Source organism: Diabrotica virgifera, chromosome 5, assembly GCF_917563875.1.
Source record: "Diabrotica virgifera virgifera chromosome 5, PGI_DIABVI_V3a".
In the NCBI taxonomy this organism is placed as follows: domain Eukaryota; kingdom Metazoa; phylum Arthropoda; class Insecta; order Coleoptera; family Chrysomelidae; genus Diabrotica; species Diabrotica virgifera.
In genome coordinates this window covers 3,358,690-3,381,835 of record NC_065447.1, presented here as the reverse complement: position 1 = coordinate 3,381,835, position 23,146 = coordinate 3,358,690, and positions in this window count along the sequence as shown.

Here is a 23,146-nt window from a genome sequence, read left to right as displayed (position 1 = left end):
GGTATACTCCATTAATCTCGCTAAACTCAACGGTTTTCGAGATAAACGCATTTTACAACTGCGATACAACATATTTTTGTGCATATCATTGTAGTTAGACCCGAAAAATAAACTTGAAACCATAATAATTGTCCATTTCTCATATTTATGTCATAGCATCGCAAATTCCATTTAAAGAAATTTGCGATACATTTTTATAAATTTTTATGGTTTTAAGTTATTTTTCGGGTGTCACTACAGTGATAATATGCAAAAAATTATGTTGTCTCGCAGATTTAAAATGCGTTTATCTCAAAAACGGTTGAGTTTAGCTAGTTGAATGTAGTACACCTTTTTTAAGTAAAAATAACAAGAGAATAAAAATTTTGATTCAAAAAGTATGTAGAGTGGGGGATAAAAAAATTGAACGTATTAAATGATCACTGTATGTGGCGCTCTCTGGGTAATACATCATCTGGTTCTTATCTCCTGCCTGTCAAAAAATATTCAAGAATAAATAAAATAAAAGTTTAACTTTGACACCCTGTATTTCGGTTATTATCAACTTTTGTACTAAGGTACGTTAGCTAAAATCGACCTATTTTAACCTAAGTAATCTATGTAAGGTATCTATAGCCCATTCTTTACCAAACACCCTGTATAATAAAAGGTATTGTAGAAGGAAAACGATGCATTTAAATTCTGGTGGATGAGGGGTTAAATATAATTCTCATTTTTTCTTAAAATACATTAGTCACCAATTTTTTTTTGCAGCATATCTCGCTTAGTTTGAATGTAATCGACATTTAATATTGCTCATTTTAAAGGTCGTTTCAAGCACTACAAAAGATATTGGTGTTCTGAAGCTATTTTCTTGTAGCATTTTTACAATTTTAACTATTTAGAATGGGAAATAAGCCACAATATTATTAAAAATTGATTTTTATTAACGTTTCGACGCTCAAATCGGGTGCCGTTGTCAAAATACAAAATACAAAATACCCTCTTCAACCTCTCTGGGCTTATCAATAAAGATGAGAGGTTGAATATCTTTAGACACATTCCATCAAAAAACAACATTCGAGACCCAGACATAGCAGGAGCGTATATCTACGCCGCATAATCTGACCATGACAGCCTCACGTTTTAATTCCCTAATTACTATAAGTAAAATATATGTTTGAAAAACAAAAAAAAAACAAAAGATGTAAATCTTTGAAACACACTCAGTGATCAAAAGATCTAAGTTATTGCTTTACCGACCAAACGTAACTAAATCAAACAAATGAAATAGAGAATGTGGAAAAATCCCCTTACGAATAATTCACACATCCACCATTTCAGGTTGGGAAAAATTTCTTGAATAGAATCAAAGATCCAAACACCTGTTCTTAGAAATGTGTTTTTTATATTTACAATAGTATTTTGTATTTTGACAACGGCACCCGATTTGGGCGTCGAAACGTTAATAAAAATCATTTTTTAATAATATTGTGGCTTATTTCCCATTCTAAATAGTTAAAATTGTAAAAGATATTGGTATCATTATTCACCTAAAATCGACCATTTCTTTGTTTTTCAACTTGAATAAACTGATTTGAGTCCGACTTGAATACACCGATCAAAAAAACAAGCTCTTTTCACCTACCATATCTCTTTTTTTATTATAACTAAAAGATTTATGAAGGAACGAATCTCTTTGTTTTTTATAAGCTACAAAAATGTTTTATATAGTTTTTTTAGTTAGATGCAGTTTTTAAGGTTTTCGCAAAAAAACCGTTCAAAAAGGTGTTATGTTTAAATGAAAATAGCCAATTTTCAACCACGAATAACTCAAAAAGTATTGAGTGTTTAAAAAAAAATTATAGAACAATTTTTGCTTAGAATTAGGTTCTCTAGCTACTTCCAACAAATTTTCCACTATATATATATATATATATATATATATATATATATATATATATATATATATATATATATATATATATATATATATATATATATATATATATATATATATATATATATATATATATAGGGTAGACTTTAAATTAGGAGATAAGTAGATGCTATTACCAAAATTGCAATAAAATCCATACAGTAGGATAGAATTCGGAAGTAATATCATGTTCTTGCTCTCATTGACTGGCGTATATCCGGAAAGGAGAATATCGTAGTTGAATCATCATCAAGTTGACTTGGTTTCAACATAGATCGACCAAATAGCCCAATAAATGACCGTTTTGGAGTGTAATTTTCAGGGGCAACTCCGAATTGCATGAAAATTTGGATTTAGGTTCTACTTACCCTCCACTTCAAAGTTGAAATTGTCCCATTGGTTGCTTTTACTTGGGGGGTGACAGTCACCCCTTCCTAGGGGGTGAAAAACGCGTGTTTAAAATAAGCCCGGAAATGGATAAATTGACCGATTATAAGCAACTTTAGTTCTATAAAGTTTTTTTCCCTAAGTCAATACTTTTCGCGTTATTCGCAATTGAAAATGTTGATTTTTCGACAAAAAAAACTACGGTTTGGGACGGTTTTTCGCAAATAACTCAAAAAGTAAATATTTTATCGAAAAAAATATTTTAAGCAAAAGTGTAGCTTATAAAAAAACAAAATGGTGTATCAGTAAAGCATATAAGCTGAGAAAAAGCAAAATTGTAGCTCATGAAAAATACGTTCTTATTCGTCTAATTCCAAATCGAATAAGTCAACGCTAAATCACCGAAAAATTAAGTACTTTTCGGGAAAAGCTTATTAACATTTTTAAAGTACCTAAAAAAGATTTATATTTGTTTTTTACAAAAGTTTCTAGCACCAAAAATAAACGAGTTACACTGAAAAAAAAAAGTTGGGCCATTTTTTTGGTAAAAAAAATTGTGAAAACCTCCCTCTATTTAGAACCCTAAATAAAATTAATCATTACCGCTTTACCATTTATTTTAATTGTATATTGTTTATATGCTCTGTAAGTTTGATTGGCTTAAAGTGCTTATTTTTTTAAAAATTTGGTTTTATAGTAAAACAAAATTTTCTAAAAATTTTTGAAATATTTAATTTTTTCAAAATAGCTTAGAAAGTATTAGTGATAAGAAAAATCTTAAAGAGTAAAAAAATATAGGTGTTGTTATTATAAATATGCTAGCTTCATTTTGTTTTTCCGCAAAAAAATTGGTTAAGATATGGCTGTTCAAAATTTGCATACACTCGTGATTAGTGACCCGTTCAAACTTTTTTTAACTATAACCCTTTCAAAAATAAGCGCTTTAAACCAGTGAGACTGACAGATCATATAAAAAATAGATAAGTAAGTAAATTGTTTGTAAAGCGGTAGCGATTAATTTTATTTGAGGAGCTAGACACGGCGAGATTTGCATGATTTTTTTACAAAAAAAAAGAGGGCCAACTTTATTTTGAGCGTAACTCGCTTATTTTTAATGCTAGAAGCTTTTATGAACAATTATAATAAAGCTTTTTATAAACACTTTAAAAAAGTTTTTAATAGGTTTTTTCCGAAAAGTGCTTAATTTTCCGCTGATTTCACCTTGAAATATTCGATTTGGAATTAGACGCACAAGAACGTATTTTTCATGAGCTATAACTTTGTTTTACTCGATTGACAGACTTTACTGATACACATTTTTTTCCAGTTTTTTATAAGCTACACTTTTGCTAAGGTTATTTTTTCGATCAAGTATTTACTTTTTGAATTATTTGCGAAAAACCGTCCCAAACCGTAGTTTTTTTTGTCGAAAAATAAACATTTTCAATCGAAAATAACTCGAAAAGTATTGACTTACATAAAAAACTCTATAGAACAAAAGTTGCTTAAAATTAGTCAATTTATCCATTTCCGGTCTTATCTTGAATATATGTTTTTTCACCCCCGAGAAGGGGTGACTGTCACCCCCCAAGTAAAAGCAACCAACAGCACAATTTCAACTTTGAAGTGGAGGGTAAGTAGAACCTATATCCAAATTTTCATGCAATTCGGAATTGCCCCTGAAAATTACACGGTATCGCCGTATTTCCCGTTCATTTTACTGGGCTAAAAACCACTTTTGGGATATTGCGAGTGCGAGTTTTGGATGAGCCCGATCTGTGGCGGATCTAGATGAGGAAATTTATAATGAAACACCAACCAGAAGACATAAAAAGAGATTAACCCAAACTACATAAAAGACATAAATAATAATAATAACTTATATGATTTAAATTTCCTTAATTTTTCTAACCAGTGGGGTTGAATTTGTCTGTCTGTGATTAAGGTTTCATGTCAGCTAATATATTTTTGTTTCAACAATTTTTTTCTTTTCTTTTAGACCTTCTTGAAAGTGAATTCCCCGTAGATCCGCCACTGAGTCCGATAGTTGCAACTTCACTCCGCATCTGGTAAATGTCTCAAAGGCTGTTCTCGTTGGTGTATGTTGAAACTAAAATTAATTTTTAATGTTTTTAACGAAAACTGAGTATAATTTCGTGATTGATTGTATTTATCTCACATATCTGTGACGAAAACACCAAGAAAAATGTTTTTTTTATAGTACCCCGCACAAACCTTATGGAAATTAGGTGTCCCAGTGGATTTCGTTCATACTTTGGGAAAATACTCTTTGAAGCATCCTGATAAAAAGTTCTCATGAGCACAATTCAATCGTATGAAGGATTTTCAAGATATAGAGGCACAAACTCGGAAAATTATAAGATTTAACGACACCCCATTTGGGCGTCGAAACGTTAATACAATTATTTTTTTTTTTTTCAATTTAATAGGGAACTTGCATAAATTTTTAAATTCAGAAAAATGTTATAAATCACAACAGAACATAATTTAAAACATGTATCAAAGATAAAAAAGTTTTGTTTGTCTTTTGTTTGGCCCCTAAAGACGATTAAAAATTCAAATTAAAACAGGTGGTCCAAAACGCATCGTGACGTCACTTGGTTTTACATTTACATTTTTCCAATAAAGTAAACAGAATTTTAAATTAGACGTTATAAACGTCAGTAGAAAATACATTTATGTGACGTTACAAGTGTTTTTGATCGTTTGACCTATTCATAGAAAATTTGTACTTTTACAAAATGGTTTTATTTTCAATAGTAAACCTTCGTTCCTTTCCTTCAAAAACAGTATAAAACTACAATTTTAACAAACTGGTATATATTATTACAATGACATACGATACATGTCATTAGAATATAAATATTTTTGACTTATTCCACGACGATGACCTTGCCAAATACCCAAGTGGGTGGAGGCCAATAAACTAAAGAATGAGAAGAAGAATATACCTAAATATAAGGTTGTGTCTAGGTATACGCTAACGTGTACGCAAATAAAAAAGTTAGAGTGTCAGTGATTTCTTATTTTTTATTTGTTTAGTGTTTGTTTTTAAATTAAGTACGGAGTGCGGACAATTATTTAGTTCTTTTAATGAGATTAAGAACATTTTAAAACAGTACGCAAAAGATAAGAGACTATAAATTAATATATATTTTTTTTAGTTATAAATGAAATAGTATTACCGTAAAAGATTAATATAAAAGGAAGACCTAAAGCTTTCACAATAATAATTAACTTGTTTTGAAGCTATTATCCTTGTGGCATTTTTGTAATCAATTATTCTAAATGGGAACTAAGCCACAATTTAACTAAAAAATTGATTTTATTAACGTTTCGACTTCTAAACCGGATGTCGTTATCAAAATACAAAATATTATTAAATTAAACAAAAATGTTGTTGCTTAGTAAAAAAATTTTTCTAATAATTTATTTAATCTGACTAATTTTTGTATTTTGACAATGACATCCGATTTGGACGTCTAAACGTTAATAAAATAATTTTTTAGTTAAATTGTGGCTTATTTTGCATTTAGAATAGTTGATTATAATAATTCACTTACGTATAAAAATTATTTTAACAATATTTTGTACCTACATGTCATGTCAACTAAATACATATAATTATTTTGCTAACCTAAATATATACTTTTATATATACACATTGATTTATTATAATTAAGTTTGAAACATCTGAATAGTTCTGCTTCCCTTCCCTTAACAAATATGTTTCCATCAAACAAACACTAAACATATCAAAATAGCATGTACCAAAATATATAGTCACTGCGCAAGCTAAATAATGACGTCACTGGCTTGATGAAGTTTAATTCGCGTCTACCTAACTTTTTTATTTGCGTACACGTTAGCGTGTACCTAGACACAGCGAAATATAACCATAATAATAACTAATGTAAAACTATGTGACGTCACGGGTCGTTTGAACTATTTTATACCGCAGAAGACTTTAAATATGTATTTCTAAGCTATTACGAGTTTTTGAAGCGTGAAATTTTGGAAATCTCATTTTTAAACAAAACTGAACATTATTATCTAATAAGAAAAAAATGTGCAAGTTCCCTATTGTGGCTCCCATCTAAATATAGTATTTTTACTACAAAAACGTTATTACGTAGACCAAAATTTTTGACGTAAGAGAACTGTCAAAACATTAGAATGTGACTTTTCATTATTGCCATGTTTATAATAAACATGGCAATAATGAAAACTCACATTCTAATGTGAGAACTGTCAAAACATTAGAATGTGACTTTTCATTATTGCCATGTTTATTATAAACATGGCAATAATGAAAAGTCACATTCTAATGTTTTGACAGTTCTCTTACGTCAAAAATTTTGGTCTACGTAATAACGTTTTTGTAGTAAAAATACTATATATGTAGTTAATCATTTACTGGGTATTCCAATTCCCTGAGTTACTGGTTATCTGGCAACAGGTAGAAGTTTGGTGCAAGGAAAAGTACTAGTATTCTAGGATTTTTTCCTGGCTATCCAATGGCGACCTTTACTTTGACCTTGACCTTCGACGGACGTCATCTTCTAGAGTCTAGAGTTTCGAGGGTTTTTGGCATTAAATTGATATAAACAGATAACTCATGGGTTTTTGGGATCGCTAAACACGAATATGCCATCAGAATTGACCTCCGGAGGACGTAGTGGCCAGGGTCACTGCAAGGGACGTCATCTTCTAGAGTTTCGATGGTTTTCGGCATTTAATTCATGCAAATTAATTACTGGGGGGTTTTTTGAGGTCGCTAAACATGAATATGCGACCAGAACGGACTCCCGGAGCACCTGGTTTCCAAGGTCAATGAAAGGCGCTCCTGGAGTTTCGAGGGTCTTTGGTACTACATTAATGCAAACGGATTAGTTATAGGTTTTTGGGGTTGCTTAACACGAAGACGTGATCAGCACAGACACAGGAGCACCTGGTGCCTAAGACAGGTTATCTTCTGGAGTTAAAAACCTAAGAGTAATCCATTTGATTTCTCCGAAACTCCAGAAGATAACCTGTCTTAGGCACCAAGTGCTCCTGTGTCTGTGCTGATCACGTCTTCGTGTTAAGTAACCCCAAAAACATATAACTAATCCGTTTGCATTAATGTAGTACCAAAGACCCTCAAAACTCCAGGAGCGCCTTTCATTGACCTTGGAAACCAGGTGCTCCGGGACGCGGTTCTGGTGGCAAATTCGTGTTTAGCGACCTCAAAAACCCTTCAGTAATTCATTTGCATAAATTAAATGCCGAAAACCATCGAAACTCTAGAAGATGTCTAATTCGGACATTTAACTGAAAATTTCAATGTTGCCAAGGTAGGTAGATACTTAAACATCGATTGATGAAATCCCGAAGAGTTTTTTGCAATACAATATCGAAAACCCCTGTTTTTTAATTACTAATCAAGCGGGCGCGACACTGTAGTATAAGTGAGGACGTTTGAGTTGGAATAAATTCATTATCTCGAGAATGGGCAAATTTGAAGAGATATCCTCAGACAGGTCGATTTTTATTTTTAAATTAGGACTTTTTGGCACATATATAATACTAGTGACGTCATACTTCTGGGCGTGATGACGTAATCGATGATTTTGAATGGGAGTAAGGGGTCGTGTGATAGCTCATTTGAAAGGTTATTTAATTCTCTATTCAATAATACAAACGTAAATATAATTATTTACACAGGGTGTGCAGACAAATTTTCTTTTTTTTTTGTGTAAATTAATTTAATAATTTTTTTTTGTACACACTGTACAAATAATTATGTTAATGTTTATATTACTGAATAGAGAATTAAATAACCTTTCAAATGAGCTATCACACAACCCCTACTCTCATTTAAAAAAATTATCGATTACGTCATCATGTTAAGATGGATGAAGTCACTAGTATTAAATATATGCCAAAAAGTCCTAATTTAAAAATAAAAATCGACCTGTCTGAGGATTTCTCTTCGAATTCGCCCATTCTCGAGATAATGAATTTATTCCAACTCAATCGTCTTCACTTATACTACAGTGTCGCGCCCGCTTGATTAGCAATTAAAAAACAAAGGAGTTTTCGATTTTGTATTGCAAAAAATTCTTTGGGATTTCATCAATCGATGTTTAAAAAATATCTACCTACCTTGGCAACATTGAAATTTTCAGTTAAATGTCCGATTCAGGGTTAAAAATGGCCAATTTTGCAATTTTCACTAAAGACCTTTTCTGTTTGAAATAATTCAAAAAACCTAAAAAAACTTTGTTCGATGCAAAAAAAAATTATTTTAGGAAAAAACCCTCATCTTTCCCCTCGCCTGGCAAGGTCAGATTTTTTTTTCTTTTTTTTTCAGAAATCTTTCCCCTCGCTGTTCAGAATCGCCTGTCATTGTACACATTTCTTCTAAATGACTAACTCAAACACATACTTACATTTAAACCTTACAGGAGAAAGTTTATTTTACCCCTAAACTATACACTTTTCGATTGAAACTACAGGAAACAACACGAAACTACAGCCGCATCATTATTTCAGTTCAATCAGAGAGTGCAACAAGCACCTCCACCGGTTTCGAAACTTATTAGTCTCTCATCAGGAGGCACATATGCTGCTCTCTCTGATCCAACCTAAAACAAACCCCGGCGTGCAGTCACGGATTGCAACGAACGAAATGGCAGGGATGCCCTAGCGGCAACTGCTAGCAAAAAACTAAGTTTTCAATCTAATAGCATATAAAACAACATCCAAAAATGTCATTCTACATCCCACCAGACTGAAAACAATGGGAACCTTCTCTGGTTACACCTCCGAGGCTTCTACAATTTGCAAGCCATAACGGATGCTGAGACTAGATGAGGGAATTTTACAGTTTATAATTCACGTCCCATCTGCTCAGCATAGTATTTGTATGGCAGTCTCTTCTTCCATTTCGCACTTTCTGCACCATGGTTCAGTCACCTGACCTAGTTTGTATAGATGGTTTCTTAAACGTCAATGTCCAGTCACCACTTCAGTGACCGTTTGGATCTCTCGTTTATTGAGGTTCATCAAATTGTTCGAGAGTTTTTTAATCAATATTCTTGATTATATTTGTTTTTAATCTGGATTTGCCCTTGAGTAGCTCTCCATTTATTTTGCTTGATTCCTTAACAAATCAAACAGTCTTATAAAGTGTGTGTGTAAACAAGAAAAATAAAGTAGAATACTACTTTAGCAAATCAACTTTAGCCTGAACTCTTTAGCCTGAAACGTTTTGATGGTTGTCTCAGATTTAGACCAGTTTTAGTTTGTCGTAGATCTAAAAATCGTTATGAAAATATTCTATATTTTGAAAATCCTATGTTAATACAGTGTTATAGTCAGTTTTTTTAAAAAGCAGTTTTAAATCAGTATACATTAAGTTGCAAAATTAGCTGTGGTAGATAGATTAATTCTACTAATAAGTTATTATATTTCTTATAATATGATGTAAAGAGAGCTTGCATTTGGTTGTATATGTGAATAATGGGGGCAAAACCTCGGAAAATGACCCAAACATTTTTTTAAAAATAAATTACTTTTTACAAAATCTGGAGTGAGAGGAGGCTCAGTGGTCTTCTATGTAACAGACTCAAGTAAAAAATCCCTACTAAAGTATAGTCTGTATGACAATACAGGGTGATTGATTAGTGAGGTAATAAAGCTCAATAGATCCGATATAGTAATAGATAGCCATAAAACTTAATAACAAAAATTGTAGCCCACTGTGAGCTCCACATTTTAAAATTAATTACAATGTTACAGGGTGTTCGATAAAATCGTGGCAGACCAAACTTACGTTTTATTAAATGGAACACCCTATATTTTATATTATATTCGAAATCTTCTTAACTTCCCCATTACAAAAATATAAAAGCCTGTTATGTTATACAGGGTATTTACAAAGTTATAACCAATTTTCTATGAAAATCGTAACCAGTTCAGCTCCCTGTATAAATAAAAATAAGCACAACAGCAATGGTTTATTGGTGCCATATTTTTTGTTGATTGTGAAAATTTTTAAGAATAGTTGATATTGCTAATTTTCTTTATATCAAATACAGGGTGAGTCAAAACCCAAGTACATTATTTTCTCGCTAATTTTAAATGGAACACCCTGTATTTTATGTCACTGTCGAAAAGTACCGTTACCGTACTTTAATTTTTGTATAATATTTCCTAAGTCTAAATTTATTAGTTTTCGAGATATTTTCATTTTTCAGAGCAAATTAGGGGGTCTAAATCTTTCCAAATTGTAAGTAAGCCATGACTGAATTTCTTAAAACTGATAATTCAAGGTTACTGAATCAATCCGGTAATCAATGTAACAATGTAGCAAATAAAGAAAGATTAGTTATAGAAATATTAGTTATAAATTTTACAAAAAAAAACACACAATCACAACATACAACATTTTTGAAACAATTAAAAACTACTTTTATATGTAAATGTAACAAATAAAGAAAGGAAAATAATTCATTAGTTATAAATTTTACAAAAAAAAAACACAGACACAAAATACAACATTTTGTGAAACAACTAAAAACTTCTTTTGTATGTAAATGAAACAATGTAACAAATAAAAAGTAATATTTTTGAAAAAAATAAAAGCTACTTTTAGTAAAATATTTTATATATTTAATTACAAGGTGTTCAAAATGGGTTGAGTGAATGGGTTACTTACACTACGAAGCATTTGTAAATTAACACTTCGAAATACACTTTGTATTCTATTTTTCATCTCATCCCTTGTTGTTGGAGGCATTTTATAAACTTCATTCTTAATGTAACCCCAAAAAAATCGGTTCAGTTTATTAAATTTTGGTGATTTGAGTGGCCACGCAACTGGTCCATTGAAATATGAAAATATATCGAAAACTAATAAATTTAGACATATGGAATGTTGTATATAAATTAAAGTACGATAATGGTACTTTTCAATAGTGATATAAAATACAGGGTGTTCGATTTAAAATTGCTGAGAAAATAATGTACTTGCGTTTGGACTCACCCTGTATTAGATATAAATAGAATTAGCAGTGTCAATCATTTTTTAAAATTTTAGCCCAATAATTGACCGTTTTGGAGTGTAATTTTCAGGGGCAACTCCGAATTGCATGAAAATTTGGATTTAGGTTCTACTTACCCTCCACTTCAAAGTTGAAATTGTGCCGTTGGTTGCTTTTACTTGGGGGGTGACAGTTACCCCTTCTCGGGGGTGAAAAAACATACGTTCAAGATAAGACCGGCAATGGATAAACTGACAGATTATAAGCAACTTTCGTTCTATAAAGCTTTTTACTTAAGTCAATACTTTTCGAGTTATTCGCCATTGAAAATGTTGATTTTTCGACAAAAAAACTACGTTTTCAGACCGTTTTTCGCAAATAACTCGAATAGTAAATATTTTATTGAAAAAATATTCTTAGCAAAAGTGTAGCTTATAAAAAAACGAAAAAAAATGGTGTATCAGTAAACTCTATAAATTGAGTAAAAGCAAAGTTGTAGCTCTTGAAAAATACGTTCTTATTCGTCTAATTCCAAATCGAATATTTCAAGGTGAAATCACCGAAAAATTTAGCACTTTTCGGGAAAAGCTTATTAACATTTTGAAAGTATCTAAAAAAAGCTTTGTATTTTGTTTGTTACAAAAGTTTCTAGCATCAAAAATAAACGAGTTACACTGAAAAAAAAGTTGGCACCTCTTTTTGTTAAAAAAAATCGTGAAAACCTCCCTCTCTTTAGCACCCTAAATAAAATTAATCGTTACTGCTTTACCATTTATTTTAACTGTATGTGTATTGTTTATATGATCTGTAAGTTGATTGGTTTGAAGTGCGTATTTTAAAAAAAATTGGTTTTATATTAAAAAAAAATTCTTCTAAAAATTTTTGAAAAATTTCTTTTTTTCAAAATAACTTAAAAAGTATTAGTGATAAGAAAAATCTGTAAGTTTTGCTATTATAAATATGCTAGTTTCATTTTGTTTTCCGTAAAACAAAAATTGGTTAAGATATGGCTGTTCAAAATTTACATACCCTCGTGATTAGTGACCCGTTCAAGCTTTTTCAACTATAACCCTTTCAAAAATAAGACTTTAAACCGGTGAGACTGACAGATCATATAAAAAATAGATAAGTAAGAAATTGTTTGTAAAGCGGTAGCGATTAATTTCATTTGGGGAGCTAAACACGGGGAGATTTTCATGATTTTTTTACCAAAAAAAAAGAGAGCCAATTTTATTTTGAGCGTAACTCGCTTATTTTTAATGCTAGAAACTTTTATAAACAATTAAAATAAAGACTTTTATAAACACTTTAAAAAAGTTTGAATGGGTTTTTCCCGAAAAGTGCTTAATTTTTCAGTGATTTCACCTTGAAATATTCGATTTCGAATTAGACGAATAAGAACGTATTTTTCATGAGCTACAACTTTGTTTGTACTCGATTGATAGACTTTACTGATACACTGTTCTTTTCGGTTTTTTATAGGCTACACTTTTGCTAAGGTTTTTTTTTCTATACGAATACGAAGTTTTCAATCCTAATAGCAAATAATTAATATTGAAAAATATCAAAAATCACTAAAAGATTTTTAAATTGAAAACTTACTGGTATGTACATCCCCATGTATACGCCTCCAAGACTTCTACAATTTGCAAGTCATATGGATGCTGCAGTAAAGACGATAGGGAAGGAATTCTAAACCTTGCAATTCAAATCCCCCGTCTGCAGCCGTCAGTAACTATGGTGCATCTTTCAGTTCCTAGCCGGCTGCAGACGGGGGATTTGAATTGCAAGGTTTAGAATTCCTTCCCTATCGTCTTTACTGCAGCATCCATATGACTTGCAAATTGTAGAAGTCTTGGAGGCGTATACATGGGGATGTACCAGTAAGTTTTCAATTTAAAAATATTTTAGTGATTTTTGATATTTTTCAATATTAATTATTTGCTATTAGGATTGAAAACTTGCTTCGTATTTTTACGGCCAGATGGCGCTAGCCACCCATTACCATCACTTTGGCTGCAATATTTGGGAAAACCTTTCGATGCGATTTGATTGGATTAAGGAGAACAGTGCCTACGATGACGCTCCAATAAGAGCAGAAAACTGCAGTTAAAGGGACTGGCTGCACTCCTTATTCTAATTAAAAAGTAAGATTGTTTTTCCTTCGTATTGCAGCCGAATAAAAATGGTATACATTTTTATTATTTTATTTTCGTATTACTCAGTAGAGTAACTATGGTGCATCTTTCAGTTCCTAGCCGGCTGCAGACGGGGGATTTGAATTGCAAGGTTTAGAATTCCTTCCCTATCGTCTTTACTGCAGCATCCATATGACTTGCAAATTGTAGAAGTCTTGGAGGCGTATACATGGGGATGTACCAGTAAGTTTTCAATTTAAAAATCTTTTAGTGATTTTTGATATTTTTCAATATTAATTATTTGCTATTAGGATTGAAAACTTGCTTCGTATTTTTACGGCCAGATGGCGCTAGCCACCCATTACCATCACTTTGGCTGCAATATTTGGGAAAACCTTTCGATGCGATTTGATTGGATTAAGGAGAACAGTGCCTACGTTCCTTCTGATGACGCTCCAATAAGAGCAGAAAACTGCAGTTAAAGGGACTGGCTGCACTCCTTATTCTAATTAAAAAGTAAGATTGTTTTTCCTTCGTATTGCAGCCGAATAATAAAAATGCTATACATTTTTATTATTTTTTTTTTGTTTTTTTTTCTATCAAATATTTACTTTTTGAGTTATTTGCGAAAAACCTTCTAAAAACGTAGTTTTTTTGTCGAAAAATAAACATTTTCTATCGCAAATAACTCAAAAAGTATTAACTTACATAAAAAACTCTATAGAACAAAATTTGCTTAGAATCGGTCAATTTATCCATTTCCGGTCTCATCTTTAACGTATGTTTTTTCACCTCCGAGAAGGGGTGACTGTCACCCCCCAAGTAAAAGCAACCAACGGCACAATTTCAGCTTTGAAGTGGAGGGTAAGTAGAACCTAAATCCAAATTTTCATGCAATTCGGAGTTGCCCCTGAAAATTACACGGTATCGCCGTATTTCTCGTTCATTTACTGGACTATTTTGACAATAAATAAAAAAATATGGCATCAATAAACCATTGCTGTTGTGCTTATTTTTATTTATACAGGGAGCTGAACTTGTTACGATTTTCATACAAAATTGGTTATAACTTCGTAAATACCCTGTATAACATAACAGACCTTTATATTTTTGTAATAGGGAAGTTAAGAAGATTTCGAATATAAGATAAAATATAGGGTGTTCCATTAAAAAAAACAAGTTTGCTCTGCCACGATGTTATCGAACACCCTCTAATTAACATTCTAATTAATTTTAAAATGTGAAGCTCAGAGTTGGCTACAATTTTTGTTATTAACTTTTATTGCTATCTATTGCTGTAGTGGATCTATTGAGCTTTACCCCACTAATCAATCACCCTGTATATCATAAAAACAATTTATGCGGCAGATAAAGTTTTTCTGAAGAAACGAGCACCTGTCTTGATTTTTCATCAACACCTTGGCTGTGTTAAAGATATTTATAAACTTACGTTGGGTGCGTTACGAGGCATATATGTCCCGTATACCCCATTTGCCACCGTGCGTTACGAGACAGTCGACTCAGCCAACCGTTAGTGTGGTAATTACGAGATCTATTTGTCCCGTAACGCAGCCAAGGTGTTAACAAGTGTAAATGTAGCACTAATTACATGTACCAAATAATTTCTATTAATATAATTTCGTTTTTATGATAAAAAAGCGTTACGTTACTCAAAAATTTGTTGGAATTGTTAATCAATTATCATAATATTAACATATTTGATAATAACTGAATATAAAATTAATGACTATCATTTATTCAAATCAGAAATTATGTAAAGTCTGATATGTTGGTGTTGTATGGTTTTTTCCAACTAATAGGGCTTTTCATCGATTGTCATTTGTTTCGAGCTTCTGTCATATGTTGTATACTCTGTGTATAATATTAATATACACGGATTATATGACATATGACAGAAGCTCGAAACAAATGACTGTGAATGAAAAGCCCTATTTATATGTTTATACATAAAATTCTAGTTAATCACATCAACTGATCATATTGAACTGTTTTTTACTTTTTAAGGGGAAAGGCGCAAAATGTCGCCTGTCAAAATTTTCAATGTGTTTTAAATGTATTCATTTTTTTCGAATCCTGAGAAAACTAATAAGTATTTTTGAAAAATTTAAACGCAGAATGAAAGATTACGTTATTACCGAGGGCCCGAAGTCCCTTAGAATAAATAAAAAGTTTCTGTTGAATGAAATATTTGCAATTAAAAATCACACTAAATTTTCTCTTTCATTTTCACCCTTGTAACTTATTAAAATAAACATTATAGAAGATTCATAAGTAGGATTTTTATTCAGTAGGATTCATAAGTCCCTTAGAATAAATAAAGTTTCTTTTGAATGAAATATTTGCAATTAAAAATCACACTAAATTTTCTTTTATTTTCACCCCTGTAACTTATTAAAATAAACATTATAGAAGTTTTCAGGGACTTTCGGCCCTCAGTAATAATGTAATCTTTCATTCTGCGTTTAAATTTTCAAAAATACTTATTAGTTTTTTCAAGATTCGAAAAATTTAAAATAGATTGAAAATTTTGACAGGCGACATTTTGCGCCTTTCTCCTTAAAAAACAGCTTGTTTTAATTCATTTTAAAAACATTTTCATTTTACTCATATTTTGAGTACAAGGAATCAACTTTCGTTGGAATTTTTCCTAGACGAATAGACGGAATGTGACTGCATATTGTAGAGTACCTTTGGTCTTCTTTATTCTTCGTCTCCTTGCCTTATAAATTGCAAAAGACAGAGATGAAGGATGTTACCAGAAAGTGGTTCCACGAGAAGTTTCAGATTTAGTGTTAAGATCTGGGACTTCTCACTTCTTTGTTTTTGACTTATTTATTTTATAACCCGCACTTATATTTTATAAAGTCAAAATATCACGGATTCTTCTCCAACTGATTCTCCAAGGGAAGGTAAATGGTAAAAGATGACCAGGAAGAAGACGCATTTCTCGGTTCAATTTACGAAAGTGGTATAACACGACTACCACTAAACTGCTCCGCGCTGCGGTAAACAAAGTCAAGATAGCTATGATGATCGCCAACATCCGGAACGAATAGGCACTGTAAAAAGAAGAACATATCACTGAATTAGTTCCACACAAATTCTCTCTTATACAGGGTGTTTCATTGGGAAAATAACATACGTTAACTGTAGAAAGAGGACACTTAGGCGGTCTCAAAAATACCATATTTAATGGGTCTTACTTCATTAATAACAAAGATACAGGGTGTTTTTATCTATTTTGCCATTTTCTTATTTGGTTCATAACTTTTTAAACACACTGTATATTTATTTTATATTTGGCACGCAAATATTATTTAAGGTGTACAATCAATTAATTTATTTAAAATTGTAAAAAATCCAGGGCCTGATTAAAAAATATTGGAAAAATGTTCCGACCCAAAAACAACACCCTCTACATTGAATTTTTTTAAATAGATTTTGCATTTGAAAAGAGGATGAAAAACTAAATTTAGTGGTATACATTGAATTTTTGGCAAAATGATTTTCTGGCCAAATTTTGAATTTGAATTCTGAAATTATGTGAATTGCGAAAGCTCGAAGTAGAAAAAAATTATTTTTATTTTATATTTATCACTGAATATTCTTTAAGGTGTCCAATCATTTAATTTATTTACAATTATAAAAAAATCCAGGGCCGGATTAAAAAATATGGGAAAAATTTCCGACCCAAAAACAACACCCTGTACATTGATTTTTTTTTTAATATATTTTACATTGAAAAGAGGATGAAAAACTAAATTTAGTGGTATACTTTGAATTTTCAGCAAAATAATTTTTCCGGCAAAATTTTGAATTAGAATTCTGAAATTGTGACTTTCGAGAGCTCGAAGTAAAAAAAATTAAAATGTGACTTAATTTTAATTAATAGCATTATTTAATGTAAATTGTTAAAATGTTAACATTTTAGTATTTTTTTATTATTGTGCGGATATTGTAATTAATTTCCACACATAAGAATGAGTCGATTTCTGCTACTGGGAAATTGCTACCAAAGTAAAGCACCAGATGCAAACTAAATTTTATTTTTGTTTTTATATATCGAAAATGTTTAATACTACACTTATTTACCGTATAAATTAAAAACGCACTAGAAAATAGAGAGACTGTCTTATAATATAAAAATACGTGAAAGCGAAAGAATGTGAAGTGTGTGTTCTGTTTGGCGATTGAGATGAGAGTCTTTTAAATTCCCCTTATTTTATACCAATTTACGGAAAAAGCGAACGAGACCTAATTTCAATTTACTGAATGGGACATGTGTAGATGTTAACTCATTTTTTACTACCAAAGAAAAGGAAATGATTGTTCATGGTTTTGACGAATATGGTACTTAAATTGGATTTTATATTTTTATGAATCAATAAGGGGCTTTAACTAATTATGTTTTATTATAATAGTTTCCGTTGGTTGTGTGTAACCGAGATTTTATACATTTGGTAGAATTTAAGTATACAGGGGAAAACAAAAGTATGTTGTTATTTCAACAATTATGGCGACAAATAATTCATAACAAATATTCACTTTTAATTAATAAATAAATAATACAGACTCCACAAAATATACATAACTTTAATCAACGAATTATCTTAAATATTAAAAAACAGAAACAGATTGCTGAAAAATAACTTTTGGATATCAAATATCCAAAGTTTCTAACGAGGAAATAAATACTAGAGAATAACTTCTTGAGTGGATTCGAGACGCCTTCCAATAAATGAAGAATAACCCTGACGATATTAGAAAGTCAGTCAGGCAAATAACAAAATGAGCAAGACTTTGTCTTCGACAAGGTGGTGGCCATTTTGAACAATTACTATAATTTTGATGTTATTTTTTGGAATTTTTTTTTAATTTGTAAGATAATTCGTTGATTAAAGTTATGTATTTTTTGTGGACACTTGATTATTTATTTAATAATTAAAGGTAAATATTTGTTATGAATTATTTGTCGCCATAATAAAAAAAACACTAAAATGTTAACATTTAACCAATTTAGATTAAATATTAGTATTAATTAAAATTAAGTCACTGTAATTTTTTAATTTGAGCTCTCGCAATTCACATAAATTCAGAATTCAAATTTAAAATTTTACCAGAAAAATCATTTTGGCGAACATTCAAAGTATACCACTAAATTTAGTTTTTCGTCACCTTTTTAAGTGCAAAATCCATTTAAAAAAAAATTAATATACAGGGTGTTTTTTGGGTCGGAATATTTTTCCAATATTTTTTAATCCGGCCCTGGATTTTTTTATAATTGTAAATAAATTAATTGATTGGGCACATTAAATAATATTCTGTGTTAAATGTAAAATAAATATACAGTGTGTTCAACAAGTTTTAAGTCTTATTTCAATTTTTTTTCTAATTCGAGCTATCGAAATTCGCTTAATTTCAGAATTCAAATTCAAAATTTTACCGGAAAAATCATTTTGCCGAAAATTCAAAGTATACCAATAAATTTAGTTTTTCATCCTCTTTTCAAATACAAAATTCATTTTAAAAAAATTTAATGTACAGGGTGTTGTTTTTGGGTCGGAACATTTTTCCAATATTTTTTAATCCGGATCTGGATTTTGTACAATTTTAAATAAATTAATTGATTGTACACCTTAAGGTCATACAGTAGCGATCAACAGGTAGCCAAAACGCGTTCCAAGATTGCGGCTGTAATTTTGAATATTTTTTCGAGATATTTGGCACACGTATTCGTAATATAATAAAGAATGGCGGTACAGAGCCCAATTTGAAAAATATATTAATATGTGGAAATTACTCTGTAATTAAATACAATATTAAAAAAAACGAGCCTGTACCGCCATTAAGAAGAACAAAAAAATACACTTTCTTCAAATAAACTTTTTTATCCGATGCCTAGATTTTGTGTCATTTTGGAACTACTAATGAAATAAAAAATTTTATTAGTTCCAAAATGACACAAAATCTAGGCATCGGATAAAAAAGGTTTTTTGAAGAAAGTGTATTTTTTTGTTCTTCTTAATGGCGGTACAGGCTCGTTTTTTTTAATATTGTATTTAATTACAGAGTAATTTCCACATATTAATATATTTTTCAAATTGGGCTCTGTACCGCCATTCTTTATTATATTACGAATACGTGTGCCAAATATCTCGAAAAAATATTCAAAATTACAGCCGCAATCTTGGAACGGGTTTTCGCTACCTGTTGATCGCTACTGTTTCCTCCCGTGTTAAATATAAAATAAATATACAGTGTGGTTAAAAAGTTATGAACCAAATAAGAAAATGGCAAAATAGATAAAATACCCAGTATCTTTGTTATTAATGAAGTAAGACCCATTAAGTATGGTATTTTTGAGACTGCCTAAGTGTCCTCTTTCTACAGTTAACTTATATTACTTTCCCAATGAAACACCCTGTATACTAGTCCTATCCTATTCTGGAAAACGGTAGAATGACTCTCGAACAACTAAACCCGTTCTCTCGAACCTAGAATTCAGGTAAGAAATATCTTCTAGAAGGAACTGGACGATTTACATGTTATAGTTATAGCAACGGACTGTCTGATGGGGGCGACTGGTTCAAAAATTTCTTCCTCAAATTGATCTAAAACTGTCAATGCTGGATTTTAATACTTTTTTTTTCAAAATAAAAGATTTTGACCCTTATCATCGTGTATACAACCAAAATGTCAAGCAGTCTCTAAGCTAAAGTTAGGTTATCCAGTGGGCAAACCATGTAGATACTTATTAAAATTATATTAGTGATAATTTAACGTGCTGTGGAGAATTATAATCTGTTCTCAAATCAAAGATTTTTGGCTTAAAGCACACACACCATTTTTTGTACATAGGATTATTAGCTACATTAGCTTTTGTACTGCAATGTGTCTTATAAGTAAATTATAAACATTTTTCTTCCAATTTCTGTTTCATTTCCATCTCCTATATTAAGATAAGAGGGTATGGGGTAAAAATTTTAAAATTTTCGATTTTTTTTATTTTAAATGAAGTATTGTCCAAGTAAAAATATTGTAGAATAGCTTTCAAGCCGGTGAAATATGATATTCGTCAAATATAGATGTTAGGTCAAACGTTTAAGAAGCGGCCCTTTGAAAGCATCTGTGTTTTTACGGCCAGACCTCCCGCATATCTATTCACGTGCACAAGTTTCGTGCAAAATCTTAGTTTTAGTTCGGTAGCTAGTAGTGTATTAGTACTGGAGTGTACGTGTGTTAAGTGATACGAGTGTTTTGTTTGCTCTAATTATTTTGAATATTGGTTTAGTATTTCGTTTGGAGAGTGTCAAGTGTTGATTATTGTAATTTAATTAATGTGAATAGTGATGTGGCACCCGTGAGATAATGTAAATATCGCGTACGATAACGCTGATATTGTAGAAATTGCCAGTGCTAGTGTGAATATAATTACTAAAAAAAAAAGAGCTCGTAAAGAAGATTCGAATGCATTTAAATGCAGAAACACAGCAAGTATGTTTGAATGTATACAAAAATGTACGTACGAAATTCGGCTTCGATGAAACACTATTGGCACAAGCCACCTCTGATTTAACAGAAATTCCACTTTCTACTGTATATACAATAGTTAAAAATGAACCCTATCATCGCAAGAAACGATGTGACTACAAATTTTCAAGGCCTTTAAATCCTTCACTTGTAAAACTATTGAAAACCACAATATACGACTGCTACAAAAGCAATGAAATACCTACAATAGAATTAATAAGAAAGAAATTGGAAACAACCGGTCGAAATATGAACTACTGTGAGAAAACTCTTCAAAATTGGATAAAAAAAATGGGCTTTAAGTTTAAAAAACTAAATAAACGTCAAGCAATTACGGAAAGCCAAAGAATAGTCAACAGACGTAATATGTACCTAAAAGAAATTACTAAATATAGGCAAGAAAATAGGAGAATTTATTATTTAGATGAAACTTGGTATGATACCCACGATACAGTAAAGAAAGGATGGACAGATGGTTCAAGCATGTGCATACCAGAAATGCCTGCAAATAAAGGCTCGCGGCTAATTATTGTACATTGCGGAGGAAGTGAGGGATGGATTCCGAATGCTTTAAAATTATGTGGGAAGAAAATGGAAGATTGTAACGTTGACTACCACAAGAATATGGAAGCTGACATTTTTGACGATTGGTTTGAAAACTCGTTGATCCCAAACTTGGAGAAAAACAGCGTAATAGTGCTTGACAACGCTTCCTATCATTCCCGACAGCTCACTAAAATACCAAATACATCTTCAAAGAAAGCTGACCTGCAAAATTTTTTAATGGAAAATGATTTGTATTTGGAAGATTTTTACACAAAAAAACAACTTATTGAAGTTCTAGACTCTAGAGAGTATTGCCGAAAAGCATGGACACACTATATTGAGACTTCCCCCCTACTTTTGTGTTTTCAATCCTATTGAGTTAATTTGGGGACAATTAAAACCAAGTATAAGGCGTTCAAATACATTTAGTAAATTTGACTAAAAGGTAATTGAGATAATTAAAAAAGAAGTAGCCACTATTACCAAAGTAGACTGACAGAAAAGAATCGCCAAAGTGATCAAAGTGGAAGAATATTATAAGAAGATTGGGCACTTCCACATTAATGGTGGAAATAAATTTATTATTGAATTGGGCGATGATAGCGACGAAGAAAATACGGAAGAAGGAGAAAATGAGTTAAGGTGATACAGTAGCGATCAACAGGTAGCCAAAACGCGTTCCAAGATTGCGGCTGTAATTTTGAATATTTTTTCGAGATATTTGGCACACGTATTTGTAATATAATAAAGAATGGCGGTACAGAGCCAAATTTGAAAAATATATTAATATGTGGAAATTACTCTGTAATTAAAAACAATATTAAAAAAACGAGCCTGTACCGCCATTAAGAAGAACAAAAAAATACACTTTCTTCAAATAAACTTTTTTATCCGATGCCTAGATTTTGTGTCATTTTGGAACTACTAATGAAATAAAAAATTTTAGTAGTTCCAAAATTACACAAAATCTAGGCATCGGATAAAAAAGTTTATTTAAAGAAAGTGTTTTTTTTTTGTTCTTCTTAATGGCGGTACAGGCTCGTTTTTTTAATATTGTATTTATTTACAGAGTAATTTCCACGTATTCATATATTTTTCAAATTGGGCTCTGTACCGCCATTCTTTATTATATTACGAATACGTGTGCCAAATATCTCGAAACAATATTCAAAATTACAGCCGCAATCTTGGAACGCGTTTTGGCTACCTGTTGATCGCTACTGTTTCCTCTTAAGTGTATCAGTATTTTAATTGTTGTGTTGTGCAATTCATTTTCCAAGCATAAGTATACTAATGAAAAGACTCGGTTAAAAAAATATTTTTAGATTTTGTATTTTTAATAAAAAAAGAGCGGGGACATGCTTGCATTTTGTGCTGAATTTTAAAAGTTTTGAACTGTATACCTAAAGTAATTTTAGATCTAACTGTGTTTTTATAAAGTTCTTTTAGTATCAGTAATTCTAACAATAACAAGATTAATTATAAAAGCTATTCTACATCAGTTATTAATGCAAGCATGCGGCAAGAGGGAGGTCCCTGTGAGGTTAAATGTTATT